The sequence below is a fragment of the Sander lucioperca genome, chromosome 2 (genome assembly GCF_008315115.2).
Source record: "Sander lucioperca isolate FBNREF2018 chromosome 2, SLUC_FBN_1.2, whole genome shotgun sequence".
Classification (NCBI taxonomy): domain Eukaryota; kingdom Metazoa; phylum Chordata; class Actinopteri; order Perciformes; family Percidae; genus Sander; species Sander lucioperca.
In genome coordinates this window covers 27,308,669-27,325,299 of record NC_050174.1, presented here as the reverse complement: position 1 = coordinate 27,325,299, position 16,631 = coordinate 27,308,669, and positions in this window count along the sequence as shown.

Here is a 16,631-nt window from a genome sequence, read left to right as displayed (position 1 = left end):
GCCATTGCATTCATGGTGTTTCATATCCATGTATTTGTGTGAACACAAAATGCTTTTCAGTCAAAAACAAAAACAAAGCAAAGGATTAGACTAAAGAATTAAGCAACATGTTCAAAGTGCTTTTTATGTTGGGTGTTGTGCCGGCGCAACAAAACAGCCTTTTGTGGGACAAAGTAGGGACGCTTGTCAAAATGAATTCAATCTGCATGAAAACATGAACATACAGTAAAGAGGAAGACAGCACGTTGAAACAACAGATTTGATATATCTGTTCTGTCATCAGTGGGGCCTGAGGACGGCGGTGTCATTCAGTCTAGTTTCATGTTCGTTGTGGTATAAATAAGCACACTAAATGTCCTTTTTCAGAGATAAAGACTGGAGGATGCAGTTTGAAACGCTAAGTGGACTTTTGAGCTGAGATCGTTCTGTCACACTGGTAAAGATTAGAGCCCAGCAGACATATCAATGGGCCAATGTATCAGCCGATATTAACTTATAGCCCAATATATCGGCTGATAAGTAACAAAACATGTCTTAGATATGTTTGATGGGATTTAGACACAGTGTCTCCATTGGAGAGTTTGTTGAGTTAATTGTCGAACTCTCAAACTTTGATATCAGTATCTACCTCAATCCCCCTTACACTTACACACACACACACACACACACACACACACACATACACACACACACACACACACACACACCTTTGACCCTAACATCGTCAGGCCAAAACGTCCACTTGCACAAAATGTATCAACAGTTGTGTGCTTTTTTGGAGTTGCTGTCTTCCTCGCCTGATCTCCTCGTCAGATTTTTCATGTAGATTTTTCACAATTGTTGATTTAAAATGCTATGACTAGTCCAGTGTCATGATGACAGTGTAACGCTCTAGGCTGATTACTGGTGATAAAGCTAATAATATATTGTGTGACTGTATGTATAGATGGTGATGTTGAAATTGTACAAACACAGTCGTGCAGCAGAGGACAATCCTCAGCCAATAAGATGAGCGGACTCCTCAGCTGTCGGTTGATCCGTTGAAGGTGGTTGTGCTTTATGATTCTCATGTTTACTTGAAATGTGTTCTCTAGCAATCAGACAGTTCTACAATCCAAGGAAAGAAACCCCTCCTCATACACAAACTTAAACACTGAAACAATGATATCAGATCAATAGTAATGGACTTGAATGTTTTGCGCTCAAAGCAGCCGGACAGATGTTTATCCAGTCTAAATAGAGTTGCAAAGTGGGAGAAGTGTGTTTTAGGAATCCGGGGTTCTGGAAGAAAAAGCACTAATTTTCATAGACAATGTTCGGTGACTCATAGTTGGAGCTCTTCAAGGCTTGTATGGACATGAAACTCTCCTGGTTGAAGCACCAGTAAAAAGAACATTAATACCATTGGTCAGACTAATATAATTAGACTCAGCAGCACTGCATCAATGAAAAAGCATAATAATGTTTTAACTTTACATAAATACATGTGTGAAGGTGGACATAGTGCAAGTAATGCAAAATTAAATGCAAATTATACTGTAAAAATGTAGTGCAGTTATAGATCCGATAATATAATTAAAGATGTATGAGTCCAGGGTGAGAGTGTCTGTATCAGTCTTTATTCCATTAGGACGGGGTGTCAAACTGTGCTACCACACAGCCGACTTACAGCAACCTGTTTTACAGCCTGAATATGCAAAGTTTCAAAGTCGGCAAATCTGCCAAATTCTGCTTTGAGTGTCGCGCAATTACAGTCTTTTTTTGGTTTGGCGCACAACTAGGCAAAAATTTGCGAGGGGCCAGATCTGGCCCGTGGGCCTTGAGTTTGACACGTGTGCGTTCGGGGTTAGTGTTTTGCTGTTTGACCAGGAGGTCTTAAAGAGGATAAGAAGTGTTTTCCATGATGCACAACAGTTTGTGCAGCATCCTCTTCTCCACCACCTCTAACACTTCCAGAGTGGTTCCCAGAACAGAGACAGCCTTTCTGATCACTTTGTTCAGCCGGGTTTGGTTGCCGGCTCTGATGCCACTGCCCCAGCACATTGCAGCAAAGAAAATTGTACTTGCAACAACAGACTGGTAAAAGATCTGCAACATCAACCTGAGTTTCCTCAGGAACAAGAGTCTGCTCTGTCACATATTAGAAATACTAGCAGCTTCTCCCACTTCACAACTCTGTGTCACATGGCTAATGTCCAGAATCTGTAGGATTGTCTTGGGTCCATTCACCTTATTACCATTTGTGATGATGAATGATCTACATGTATCACAGCTTGGATCAGAAACCCAGACATTTCAGTCACTCAGGGGTTCCGGACATTGAAAAAACAAACTCACTGGGTGGTGGTCTTCGTGGAGACTTTTAAGGCAAACATAAAGTAAGAAAACATGATTTATTTCAACAGAGAAAGGTGTTTAAACTCAAATTCAGTCAGTGAGAGGGAAAGAAAACCAGTGAGTTTGCATTTTTAACATTTCCCCCCAAACAAATAATACAAATCTGAGCAACTTAATTGTCCCTGAGATGACTATATAAGATCGTGATGCACTGTATGATGCGCCTGGTTCATTCAGGACCGTTTAAATTTTCTACTTCCATAATCCAGGTGCTCCTCATAGGACAGCCCTGTCTCACATTCTGTAAACAGAGCACCGGCACAGTCTATTCCTCAGCCCCCCCCCTCCTGTACATACTGCTAAATGATGCCAATCACTGAACACTTCAGATGACTGTGAGGCTGCAGCATGGAATCACTGGCATTCTTCTCACCAAAGACTTTTTCAAGTTGTGACCATGCTCACATGATTTTTAGGTCATAACCAACAGCAGAGCAGACAAACAAAGAGAAAGTGACAGCTCTGCATGCAGAAAAAAAAGAATTATGTAATCAAATAACATGTTGTTTACTTTGTATTATGCTATGCTGGTAGTTTTTAGACACTAATCGCTTTATTAGCTGTGTATGAAGCTTTAAATGTTTCTTTAATTTCCCTTTCGTTCATCTTGGATAAATCCAGTGCATTATGGGAATGCTGGATTGTGGTGCTCAGGGGTTCAAATTTACAAAAAAGAGGTGAAAGAGATTTTCCTGTTTTGCCATTTGACTTGTAGCGTATTTAGAAATAAAATCATGCTTTTAACTTCAGTGAATAGCTTTCTGTGTCATTCTTGTTCTTGTCATTTGTAACAAACTGTGTTTCTTGTTAAAAAAAATGCACTCTGAGTAGTTACAGACCCATTTTCCTCTTATCAATCAATCAATCAATTAATCAATCAATCAGTTTGTTTTTTAATTTGTCACATGTAATCATATAAGGTACGACGACGACAATTGGACAGATTTTGGATCCGATTCGCCCCTCCCGACAATAGTGCCCAAGGGTTGCCAGTAAAACCAGACCATTATCAGAACTTAAAATATGTCCCAACCAAACCATATACACTGCTTTTAAAGTTCAACAGCATTGCTATCATTGCCAAATGTACTGTATTATCTACAAAGTAACACCAAAACTGCCAGGGTGTCAGCATTACAAGCAGTTTCCCCTAAACAGTTTATTCACCTAGGTCATACAATGGCCTTGTGTAGTCAGACACAGTATAGAAGAACCCAAGAACCCTTCGATATTAAGGGGGGCGTATTTCCTTCCCTGCTTCATCCCAAAGTCCACTATCCACTCTCTTAGTCTTACTGACGTTCAGAAGTAGGTTATTGTCCTGCCACCAGCGGTCAGGTCCTCTACTTTCTTCAGGTTGGCCACCACAGCAGAGAAGGTACTGGTCATTTTCTGCCAGGACATTATCCGTTTTTCTACGGATTTTTTTCTTACAGTGTACACAGTTGTGTGTGTACAGCGAGTACTGCAGGGGACTTGACACACAGCCCTGAGGTGCTCCGGTGTTAAGAATGAGGGTGAAAGAGGAATTAAAGGATCCACATGCACATTGATGTGTTTAAACCCAGGTCCTTGAGTTTTGGGATGAGCCTGGAGGGAACTATGTGTTAACCACTGAACTGTAGTCAATCTCACATAGCTTCATTTCTTATCAGGTGAGATAGGATGTGTGCTATGGTAAGCAAACTGTAATGGGTCCACTGTGATGGGTAGTGAGCAGCAGATGTAATCCTTGACCAGTCGTTCAAAGCATTCAGGCAGGCTGGTTTTGTTTTCTTGGGTACAGGAATGTTGGTGGACTTCTAGAAGCATATGGGTATGACAGACTGAGCCTGTGACATGTTCAATATCATTGCGAAATATAAAGCATTTCATAGGCATAAAGCATTTTGATAAAAAACTAATTGAAGGAATTAAATTATTATACCAGTGTATAATAATTTAATTCCTTCAATTAGTTTTTTCAATTAGACATTGGCCTCTGCAAATTAATGACATACATTCACCTGCATTTACACTCGACAGGGTTGGCACCTGTCGCCCCTTTGCAATTGCGATCGAGCCCTTAGTCATGTGGCTTTTTGAAGAAAAGGCATCTCACGATTAAGAGAAATTCATAAATCGCCACTATATATCTGCATTTCCACGTATTATTGATGTTTTGGTACAAACTCAAGCTCCACAAGAATTACTCCAAGCTAATGTTGACCTTTGAAAACCTTTTTTCTTTCAGATGGGCTGACAAAGTAATGAAGTACCTGGGGATATTTGGCATTAAGTCTCTAATACCCCTTTTCCACCAAAATTAGCGAGTATATCTTTGCCCCAAACTTTGTCCCACTTTAAAAAAATCGTGAGGCAGACTTTGAAAGATGGGCCAGCCTTCCCCTTTCCCTAGTGGGCTGGGTGCACCTGGTTAAGGGTTCAGTGTGTAGGATTTAGTGGCATCTAGTGGTGAGGTAGCAGATTGCATCTCCCGTGTGCCAAGCATGTATGAGAACTACGGTGGCCGACGCAAAAACGCGATTGACCCTCTCTAGAGCCAGTGTTTGGTTTGTCTGCTCTGGGCTAGAAACAAGCGGTGCAACATGGCGGACTCCTTGGAAGAGGAAAATTAGTGTAGATATAAACTGCTCATTCTAAGGTAATGAAAACATGATTCTTATTTTCAACTGATAATACACTAATGAATAGCTATTAATATTAAATTCCATTTCTGCCAATTCTGCCCTAAATCCTACACGCCTAGCATAGTGGCTTTACCCAAATATCTCTTTCAGCACATCCCAATCCTCCTTAGGAAATATGTTTTCTCTGATATCAACAACATTGTCTTTTCTTTCTTCTGGGGCAGCAAGCCTGCATGGATCAGAAGAGTTATAATGTTGCAACTTTCCAAATATATGGGAGTCTGGCACTCCCTGATTTGCATAAATACTATTGGGCTTGTAACATCCACACATTTTCAACGGGGGTGTATTTGATGGATGGGTGGTTATCAGTTTTTTTCTATTAATTAATAGGATTTAGGTCTAATGAACATTTAGTCCATTAGGGGCAAGGGTATTCAAATTGTTGGTTCACCCTAAAACTGCCCTATTTTCTCACTTCCTTCAAGTTATATCTGTCATTACAGATAGTTTTGGTTTTATTTGTCCAGGTTTGGAGATCTGTCCCTGAGGTTTTCTGCCTCCACCTCGAGGTTTTTTTGGGGAACCCTGAGATGTGACTGCAGGCTGAAAAGACAGAATTACAAATTAAAAATCAAATAATAATAATAACAATAAATAAAATAATAAGATTGTAAAAAACAAACAAGATTTTAAACACAACTCAAAAGATTTACTTACTTGCTTTCTTTGAAAGTGACAAATGGAGAACTGGAAACTCATTTTCCGCAAACGGAGGCAGTTGAACAAATGCAGTTTGGTTGAGTGCAGCATTAAGCAGGTAAAATGGGGTAAAGATTGGTTAATTAAGGTTGAGAATCCTGATGTAATTAGGAGCAGCAAAGATTAGTGGCTGTCGATGGCGCGACGAGGATTTGCAGGTAATACACTTATTATTGGGACCGGCTGAATGTTACTTTATACTTCTGAATAAACAAAAACAAATTAGGAGCAGTCGTCCAATAATGGGTTATCTTGTCAAGGGCTGACAGAAATCCATGCCCCTATAACACAGTGTTAATTTTATGCACCACTGACAAGCCCAGTGCTAATCAATAACACTACTATAAAATAAGGTGAAGCATCAATCTGCGGTGAAGGTGTTGGATGGAGCTGTGAGCAGAACGAGAGAAAAATGTCAGCAGTGTTTTTGGAGAAATGTACATAATGAAGCCTGTGCAGTGTTTTACATTCAGAAAGACTGACACAGCAGGAAGGAAGCAGTGAGAGCTGGAAGATCTGCAGAGTCCTGTTCTGAAGCTGTTATGTCGCAAACAGTGTTGGACGAGGTACTTTGAAAATGCAATACATTATATATTACTAATTACTGTCATTTGAGAGTAATTACTTCTATTACAATATTACTGTCTCTGAATTGTAATGCTTTACACTACTTTTGCGTTACTTTTACCAAAATATCTGCAGAAGTATGACTTGGCAAGTAGCTTGTGGATTTCACCATGGGATCAACAAAGTCCAATCTTTATCCAATTCTATAAATCATAATTTATTTATTCAAAATATTTTGTATTATTAATCTGAATCTGCAATGTAACTAAATATATAATATAAATAGTGAAGTACAACATATCGTACAATACGCCTGACTTAATGTAAGAGTAGAAGTATAAAGTAGGAGAAAATGGAAAAACTCACTGGAAACCTTACAATTCGAATTGTATTGAAGTAGACCTACGGTATAGTTCCTTTCTACCGCTGATAAAATGTAATGTTAATATTTACTTGCAGCAAGCCTACGTTAATTCCCAACATGTTTACATCTGCCAGTTGCTCGGACACACTGCTGTCCGCGCTGACGTACAGTTACCTGTTGGGACACAGATCTTGTCCGTACCGTCTCTGTTTCTGGCTCTGACCACGGGAACAGTGATGACAGCAGCTCAACGCAGCGTAATAACTCCTGAAAATAATGGTAGTATCCAATGTCCATCTCGCATATGTAGAATTAATCTCTGCAGTGAAAACTGGCGTACCCCAGGGAGAGGTCCTTGGCCCAATGCTCTTTTCCATCTAAATGCTTCCCCTTGCTGACATTATTAGCAAATACAATGTTAAATTGCACTGCTATGCTAATGATATCCAACTATATGTACCTGTACAGCCAAACAACTTTTCCCAACTCCTAAATTGGGAGTAAATGAGTAAATAGTAGTTGAGTGAAAAATACCCCAACTACTGTGACAAGGTTATTTAAAATAAGTTCAAAAATAAATGTCAACCTATTTATGCAACAACAAACCAACCCTGAAGACCGTTCATGTGTATCAGACATAAAAAGATGGATGGGTATGAACATTCTGCTGTTGAATGCTCATAAAACTATTAGTAGTAAGACCTGCCAAACGTGGTCACTTGTTTGAGAATCTGTGTATTAATATTGATGGTTGTGTTATCTCTGAAAGCTCGATCATCAAAAACCTTGGTGTGTTTTTTGATCCTCGCCTGACATTCCAGTCTCACATCACGCTATTACCAAGACAGCATTTTTCCATCTCAGTAACAAAGCAAAAATTCAATCCATCTTATCATATTGTGATGCTGAAAATGTAATCCACGCATTTGTGTCTTCCAGACTTGATTACTGCAATGTCCTTTTTTTCTGGTCTTTCAAATTGTGCCACTAGAGGCCTTCAGCTTACTCAGAACACTGCAGCCAGAATCCTGACAAAAACTAGAAAATATGATCACAGAACACCCGTCCTGGCCTCTTTTCACTGGCTCCCAGTGCCAGCTAGTGCTAATTATTTTTTTCTAAATTCTATGATAACTAAGGATCTTTTATGTTGACTCTTTTAGGGTTTTATGTGGACCAAATTGTATGTGGGGTTGTATGAGACATGCAATAATACAATCAAATATATTTTACTTTTTCCGATTAAATTAAATCATGTTAATAAACTGTACATGTCTGGCCCCTGATGTGGTTCTCATTTTCCAGTGTGGCCCTTTGTGAAATTGAGTTTGGCACCCCTGCTCTAATCGGTTGAAGGACACTTCACTGACTAGATTAGTTGCTCAGCAACAGTTCAGCAAAGCCACAGTTCAAGAACATGTCTGTTTGTCAGATCAGGTTTCCTTTATGTGTTGGTGAGCTGCCATGAGATGAAGTTTATTGGAACGATCAAAAAAAGCCAAAAGCAAAGAACCACTTTGAAGGCAACCTGATAGGCTCATTGATCATCCCTCTTCATCAAATGAACTTTCATCCAGTCAGTTTGTCTTGGAGCTTTTCAGAAAATTTTCCCTGTCAATTGGGGTGCATTCACATGATGGTATAGGAGTCATTTGGTGATTTTAATTTAAAGTCATAGCACACCAATGTAAAGTCTCCTTAACAACCACATTCCTTAGCCACAATTGGGACAACAAGTCCTCCAAACCACACAAGGATATTGGTCGTTTATTCCTACCCTCTAATTCTAATACGACCCACGGGAGCGTTTTCTGTCCTCTTATCTAAACCAGAGAAGGTAACGGTTAGGTTTAGGCACAAAAACTACTTGGTTGGGTTTAGAAAAAGATTGTGGTTTGGGTTTAAATCAGTTCAGCTGTTACGTTAATTCCGGCTACGCACATGACGCAAAAATTGACATAGTTCCTTTTGTTCTGTTTTTAAAAATAAATCGCTGTTTACTTTCATTTTCAAACAAGACACAAACCCTGGTCTTTGTTTGACCCATCCACCACTCTGAACCTGCCTCCTTAAAGCTATAGTACGTAGTTTCTGTCTTCCCCATGAGGAATTCTAACTAATGACAACAAAACTGTCGGCGCATCCACATGATACAAGCCTTATGTGATCGCGCACCACCTCCACGCCTCCCCCACACAGTAGCTAGTAGCCAAGGAGGACACGAGGATTAAAAAACATGATGGACTCTTCAGAAGAGTCCATTATCTTCACTTGAGTTTCTGCGCGGGAAAGTCACCGGACACCACAATCTTCTAAACATAGGCGCCACTACAAACTTTAATATGACTCGCAATTGCTGCATGAACAAACAACCTATGGGAGCGGTTTTTGTGGGAGGACATTTTTGTTTGGGAATATGGGATACAGTTTCTTTTTTTAAATGGTCTAAAATGTCCACACTTCCATTAAAGCTACACTGATATATAAGCTAATATTAACAAAAACGTAATTAAATCAATAATTGTAATGTAATTAATCCCCAAAAAGTTGATGCATTGGTAATAGTCAACAGTCCCCTGTTAGTGTGTGTCAGCTGGTGTTAGTCTATATCAACGACGTTTCATTTCTGGGATTGTTCAGATGCCGCCAGAAATTCCAAAAGAAAGCGGAAGGTCAAATGCCGCACACCTTCCTCTGTCTTTGTGTTGGCGTTCTAACCTCTGGTGGATTTGTGAGGACTATGGTTAACTGCTCCTCAGATCTCTGCAGGGTAAATCCAGACAGCTAGCTAGACTATCTGTCCAATCTGAGTTTTCTGTTGCACGACTAAAACTACTTTTGAACGTACACATGTTCCACCAAAACAAGTTCCTTCCCAAGGCTGTTTTGCAGAGGCACCATGGCCCCATCTGGCGCTTAGCGCCGACCAAGATGTTGTGATTGGTTTAAAGAAATGCCAATAAACCGGAGCACGTTTTTCTGCCATCCAGGAATGCTGTGTGAACTAGCCAGACCCTCCTCTGCAGCGCTGTGGAGGGAGGGTTGGCACTGCGAGACTAGGCTGGTGTATACCTGCAGTGACATCATATGTCATTACAGGACCCATAGCTCCACAGTTAGCTCTACATCACAAAACACAACTCCTGTAATAAAACAGTTTACTGGTTGATGTATAGTCTAAGAAAACCTGAAGATACATTTTCCTTCAAACAAGTTGTCACATCAGCACTATATTTAACATTCTTATTTCCTACTTCTGGTACTACTTCCTATTACAAATCTTAAAGGACATCCGCACATATTTTTAACTATCTAACACCCAATAGGTGATTGTTTGAGCTGAGTCCTGTGTGCACCTGCCAGTGTGTCCACTGGACCGGAGGACATGGAACATTTAATATGCAAAAACACAACGAGTCAACATGGCCTCATACTGATGAATGTGTCTGCAGCTGAACAGCTGGCAGCCTAACAAACACAGCTGTGGCTCTGCTTTGCCTGACAAATAAATGGAGGCCGAGCCTGGTCGTGGTCGCTGCTACTCCACAACACAACAGCAGACACTAGCATGTTTCCATCTACATGTTTTTATGCGAATGAAGTCACCATCCATTTGGCTAGCAAAACTTAGTTCCCAAATGTTAGCTTAGAAGTTGAGCGATTCAGTGCGAAAATGAATGGAAACACCTTAAAATGTCTCAAATCTATTCGATAAACCAATTTGACCGCAAAACAGCATGTGACGTCATTACACACAGGTTTTTAATCGCTTTAACGCCGTTGGATGGAAACACACTTTCAACGGCTTTACTCACATGAATGTTTTTAGGGAACTTTAGATAATTTGATTGATGAGTGGATGGAAACATATTAGAGCAGACACAGTCTCTCTGGGGTTCACTGTAGTGGCTGAGACCAGACACATTTGTTTAATGGGACAGGTGAGCAGAATAAAGGTGGTCATGGGGAGGTAGTTCACTGGAACAGGCCCATTGGGATTAGGGATGAAGCCCAACAGCAGTGTTTCACTGACCTCCTCTGGTTGAAAGTGTGTTGCACGTGCAGTGACACTGGTTGTGTTCAGAAGTCTTCTCCGTTACATCTGTGACCACACCCAACAGTGACGCCATGGCGTACCGACAAACCCTGTTCACTTCTACATAGCTAGCTCAGAGAGAATTTCAACCATGGGATTTGAGCAAAAACAAGATTTCAGCTGTTAACCCTTGTGTTGTCTTCCCGTTGACCATCTAACTTGTTGTTCTCCTGTGTGAAACTAGAAAATTAACCCTTTTTTTTTAGACGCTTTTTTCAAGGTTCTGGATGCTTTTTTTGGCACTTTTTTCACTACCACCGGATTCACCACTAACATCAACTTATTACCACTAGTTTTGAACTTTTTTGTGGAGATTATGGTCAATAAACCTCATTTATGAGAAATTATAGCCTACCGCATTTTTTGTTAAAGTGACTTCATGTAACTTTTACATGTTTCTGAAACTGTGTAATGTTCCATCTGACGATCATAAATGACCTGTAACAGTAAACGAGACTAACAGTGAACAGAACACTAGTTTTATATAGTTTTTATTAACGCCTCTGCCCGGGTCTGATTTTTCCCACGAAGTCACAGAATGATTTTCGGCAGGTAGACAGCGCCACCGTAACACATTCTGATGGGTCACAGATTTCACTGTAACACCGGAAAAGCCTGTGTTAGTATCCAGCCACGTAAAGGGTAGCAGGAGATGTCTTTATATAGGCCTAATTATGTTTTTATTTGAGAAGTTATCTGCTGTAGTTATGGCTGATACTGGGGCAGGACCATCACAGGAAAGAAGGACAATAAACAAAGAACTAAAAGCTGAAAGGGAAAAGGAAAGACAACGGGTCAATCTCAGTCGGGCTTTCAACAGATGGAGGTTGGCCCTCAGGTATGTAATATGTCATTTCATTCATAAAATCACTTTACAATGCCGATGTGGTTGTAGTCTACTGCCCATGTTAAATGATGCCCCCCTTCCATTTAGCGTGGACGTTTTATTCCTTTAAGTCTGTGTTTGTGTTGGCCTACTAGTTTCTTTTCCCTTGTCCTTGTGATAATGTAAAACATCTACAGGTTTCATATAATGCACTATATTAATCTAAGTTATTACTATGTTGGTTGCTACAACAATCTCTTAATGCATACTTATCCTGGATGTATCATGAGCTAAACCAGTGAAACCACGTGTCAACAAATGAGGAAAAATGCAGCCAAGACTGCCTCAAGTTCATTACCACAGAAATAGCCCATAAAAAAAGTTATATAATAATTTTGCAGCTTTTTTGTTGTTGCAAAATCCCATTGTTTCTTTGCGGCCCAGTAGCAAATGCACAAAGGCCTGGCACTGGACAGACTGCATTATTCTACAGATTCCACATTTATACAGTGACCTCATTCAGAACAGGCATCCCAGTATGATGTAGGACAGTTTTGGAGTTGTTGGAATGAACTATCTGCTTAACTAGGTCAAACACCTCCTAGACATATTTGTGCACTGGGCACACTGAGATAAAAGTGATTTAACTGTTTAAATGCAAAAATGTTGGATAAATCCTTCAGGGAGACTGGTGAAACGTACTCTTACAACATAATTTCAAGTTCTTTGTTTTCCTTTATTAGCTTTATGCAATCCTAGACTTACCCTGGTTGTCTGTGTGCTGCAAACACACAGACTGTTGGATTCTCACAGTCCGAATCACAGTCTGAATTGATTCCTGTAATGGACACTATAGCCTACAAACTGTGTGAGTGATGCAATTACAGTGCAGTACAGAACACCAGTCCACACATACCTGAGTAAACAGAAAATTAAAAAATATATATACACAAAGTACAACTCACTGAGCTACACAATGAGCGTAATATTGGCTAAGTGGTTTTAATTCTAATAGTTGATTCAGCAGGGTGGAGGACGGCGGCTGACGGGGTAACAAGGCTCCCAGAGGACCAGCTCCTACAGCCGCTGGAAAGCTAACAAGCCTCCCAGCCACCTCACTGAAAGCAACAGCCGCTGTTCATTCCAACAATAATTGGGATCTTGCCTCCGTCTGCCAACCACTGCCAGTTAGTAACAAAGGCTCACTGTCCCGGCCTCGTCTGTGTGTAATGTCTTCTGCTTCTGTCGAGAAGCAGGAGAAAGTATTACAGTTGTAGAGAGGCTTTTGTTGTTGGGCATTTTTGTTTTAGGATTTGGACTTAAGGGTTCAGGTTAAACTGGGATCAGGCCGAGGTTAAAGTAAAGGTTTAAGATTAGGGTTACATCAGTAGAGGTGTCCTCAGGGATATAGGCTGTGTGTGTGTGTGTGTGTGTGTGTGTGTGTGTGTGTGTGTGTGGCAGGTTAGACTTTATAAAAAAAAAAGTGTGCACACTTGGTAGAGGTAGAAAAGTTGGCATATCGATAAAACTTAAACTTGACCTTCTGTATATAAGCATTTTCAGACCAAACTTCAATAATTAGTGCAAATAAATTGCACGTCAGTTTAAATAGGCTATTTTCGAGCCACTCTGTCTCTATGAGCCTTTCCCCCCGAATCAGAAACCTTCATATTTCGTCAACCAATAAAATAAAGACTTTTGTTCATGCCATCAACAGATTATCTCCGACGTCAATGTCATTCTGTTCATACCGTCACACAACTATATGGATATTGATCCATTTGGTCTCTCAACATAGGGTCCTCTTTGACAAACAAAGATTATAAAGATGTAAGGAAGTACAAGGTAACAGACAGAGATTTATTTCCAAGTGCATTAGCTAACTAGTTATATGATATGGTCCTAAGAAATTATATTGTTGTGAAAGGTACACTATATAACCTGACCATATATGATAAGCGATAGCATTACATCATACGCTTACATATTATTATTAATATAACAATGTACAACAACTGATTCCTGCCCCTGGGACCCCACACAGTCACGCAGGCCATGACAGTAATCACATCTGTGTTAGACATATTAAAGGGAACTGTGTAATGTTTTGTGGTGCGTGCTGTTTGACAGCCAGCACACAAATACCTGCGGATGGCACTGACCTCAACTCAACCTCAACCTTCACCCAGTCCGTGTCTGATCGTCCAAACTGATTTCCCAAGTTGACTTTTCCCCCATTTTTGCCTCTGTTGTCCCCATATTCCCTGCCCTGCAGTCCCTCTCTGGTTGTCACCTGAGCTGCCATGTTGAGTGTACAATGATTAATTTGGCTTTGTGGCCCTCGGACCATTTCACCGAGATTAAAAACAGCACTTCCCCACAGTTGACAGCGGGTCATTGTGGGTATATTATAGTCTTACATTTCCTCTCAAATTTCAGGCCTCACTGACTCCAGGAAAAGAATCAGGTTTGCAAGTTCAAAAGTTCTAAGTTATTGATTATTTTAGCGGTTCATTTGTGGGTGGCGAACAAAGTCAACCAAGAGGAATTTGACCTCAGAGAAAGAGGAATTAAGTGATTGTTGTTTACTCTGTAGGAACATTAATATAAAAAAATAATGTTTGTGGATATTGGGATTCTAAATGTTGGTTATTAAAGCAGACGGTGACTTTAGTTCAGCGCGCTTTGGAGGAGGGTCTGGCAAAAGCGAAACTATGTAAAACATAATACAACGTTGCATGCAAACCAGCATTCATGTTTATGAATCAAAGTGTTTCTTGTAGCTCTTCAGCTGCAGCCACTAGTCCAGTTTGATGCTAACAGTGACCCAGTACCAAGCAGCAGCCATGAGCCCAGAACTCCAGACTGGGCAGGTAGGATTGCTCACTGAGTGAATATTATAAGAACTAGAATTAATATTAATGAGGAGTATGGTTTAGACCTGCTCTATATGAAAAATGTCCTGGGATAATTAATGATGCCAGATAATTCAACACTACATTAATGAAACTGACTTGACTTGATCAGAAAGCTTTGTAAAAAGGAGAGATTTGTGCTGAGAATTATGACAATTTATTAAATATGATTTAGTGTCAGAAGCAGAGCAAGTAGTGTTCATAGCTGCTGTCAGTGTGGAAGGCACATCTACTGTAAACTGTTGTATCACAGTGTGTGAACAAGAAAACATAATCAGATTAGTTACAATATAATCACTTTATATGACCAATTGTTACTAGTGACCCATTGTGCTTTTTATTATTAAAATTAGGATAGCAAATATACAAAGTCCATGACTGAAAGGGCATAGGATGAAAGCTATATGAAATATTATACAAATGTTTTATTTATTCTTTTATTTCATTTTAGGGTTTGGATATCCGTGAACACTTAATTAAACAGAAAATAGATTCTGATATTGTTGAACATCATTGTGTTGTTGACAGTATGTATAAAGGCCTTAGGCCGCCCTACACATTATTGTAGGCCCAGTTTAATATGCAACTTAATTTTATACAATATATATAGGAGGGGGTCCCTGCTCTGTCTCTCTTTCAGTTAAGGGGTCTTTGGTTTAAAAAACGTTGAAGAGCCCTGCTGTAGAGAACGGTGCACTATTGCAGACTAATATACTATATACTGAGGTTTTAATTACATTGGTTTAATATAGTCAGTCGTAAAGTGGGCCGGTCTAGGGCATGAAACTCCTGGGCTGAAAATGAGTCCCACTCCAGCCCTGATTCATACACATCCACACACCAATGATGCATTGGGAGCAATTCGGGGTTCAGTGTCTTTCCCAAGGACACTTTGACATGGGACGGCAGGGGCCGGGGATGCAACCACCAAGCTTCTGATTGGTAGGCGTCCACTTTTCCACCTGAGCCACAGCCGCATGTTGCCGTTATGTAAGAGAAAACCATCAAGTGAGCACAGAAGTTTAAACAGGTAGCTATGAAAAAATGGTAGAAATAAATAGCTTAGGACTAAACTGTTTCAATAATTAGCTTTAAGTAATAGAGAAACCGTTGAAATAATTAGTGAAAAGTAATGTACATATCAATCCTCATATTTAATTTGATATTTTACCCCTATTTTGCAGTTACTGTATTCTTCCTTTGTTTCACTAGGGCTTTTTGCAGTTACTGTACAAACGACTACCATTTTTCTCCAAAACGACACACATTTGAGATAAGATGTTTTGTCACATAACAAAGGATGCATTGAATGTCATGAAAATGATAATAACTCATTTTTGACCAAAAATTACTGCCTTTTTGTTTTGTAGGGCAAAGTTCTGGTCTGGTTTTTGTCACTTATTTAGGTTGTACCGCCTTCCTGTGGAAGAGGAGAGGAACTGTTTCTGGCTCCACATGAAGGAAATGTGAAGCAGTCTGGTCAGCCCCGACATGACGTCTACTTACAGTAAGTAGCCTATAGGGTCATAGCAGCATTCTAAAACTAAAAAAAAGATTTCCAAAGTAAGATGTCCCTTTAATTGGTTGTAGTGAGGCTCAGGCCATCATATTTGACTTCTCTATCGACACGTTAAGACTTGAGCTCCAACAGCATTGGCCAAGGTTCATATTTATCAACAGCTAAATGTAAAAATTAAAAAAATGTAAAGCTAAATGTAAAAATCTTTGACCTCCTCCAACTCGCCGACTTCATACTAAACACTACAGAACCATAGTACAGGCTGTATAAACAGAGCCAACACATAACAGAGATCAATGTCTTAACGGGTATGGACTGTCCTGCTATGAATGCTTTGGGTTTTTTTGTGTAATAAGAACACTGCACCAAATCCCCAGCAACTTAGTTGCATGGCAATAAAGCATAGAATGTTGAATTGTGATTTTTTTTTTTATGTAGACTGTAATGTATAATGTAGGTTTTTAAATGTGGACCCCAGGAAGAGTAGCTGTACTTAAGGGGGGTCCTATAATAAACTAAACTACAATAATTACAATATTACAATATGAACAGTTC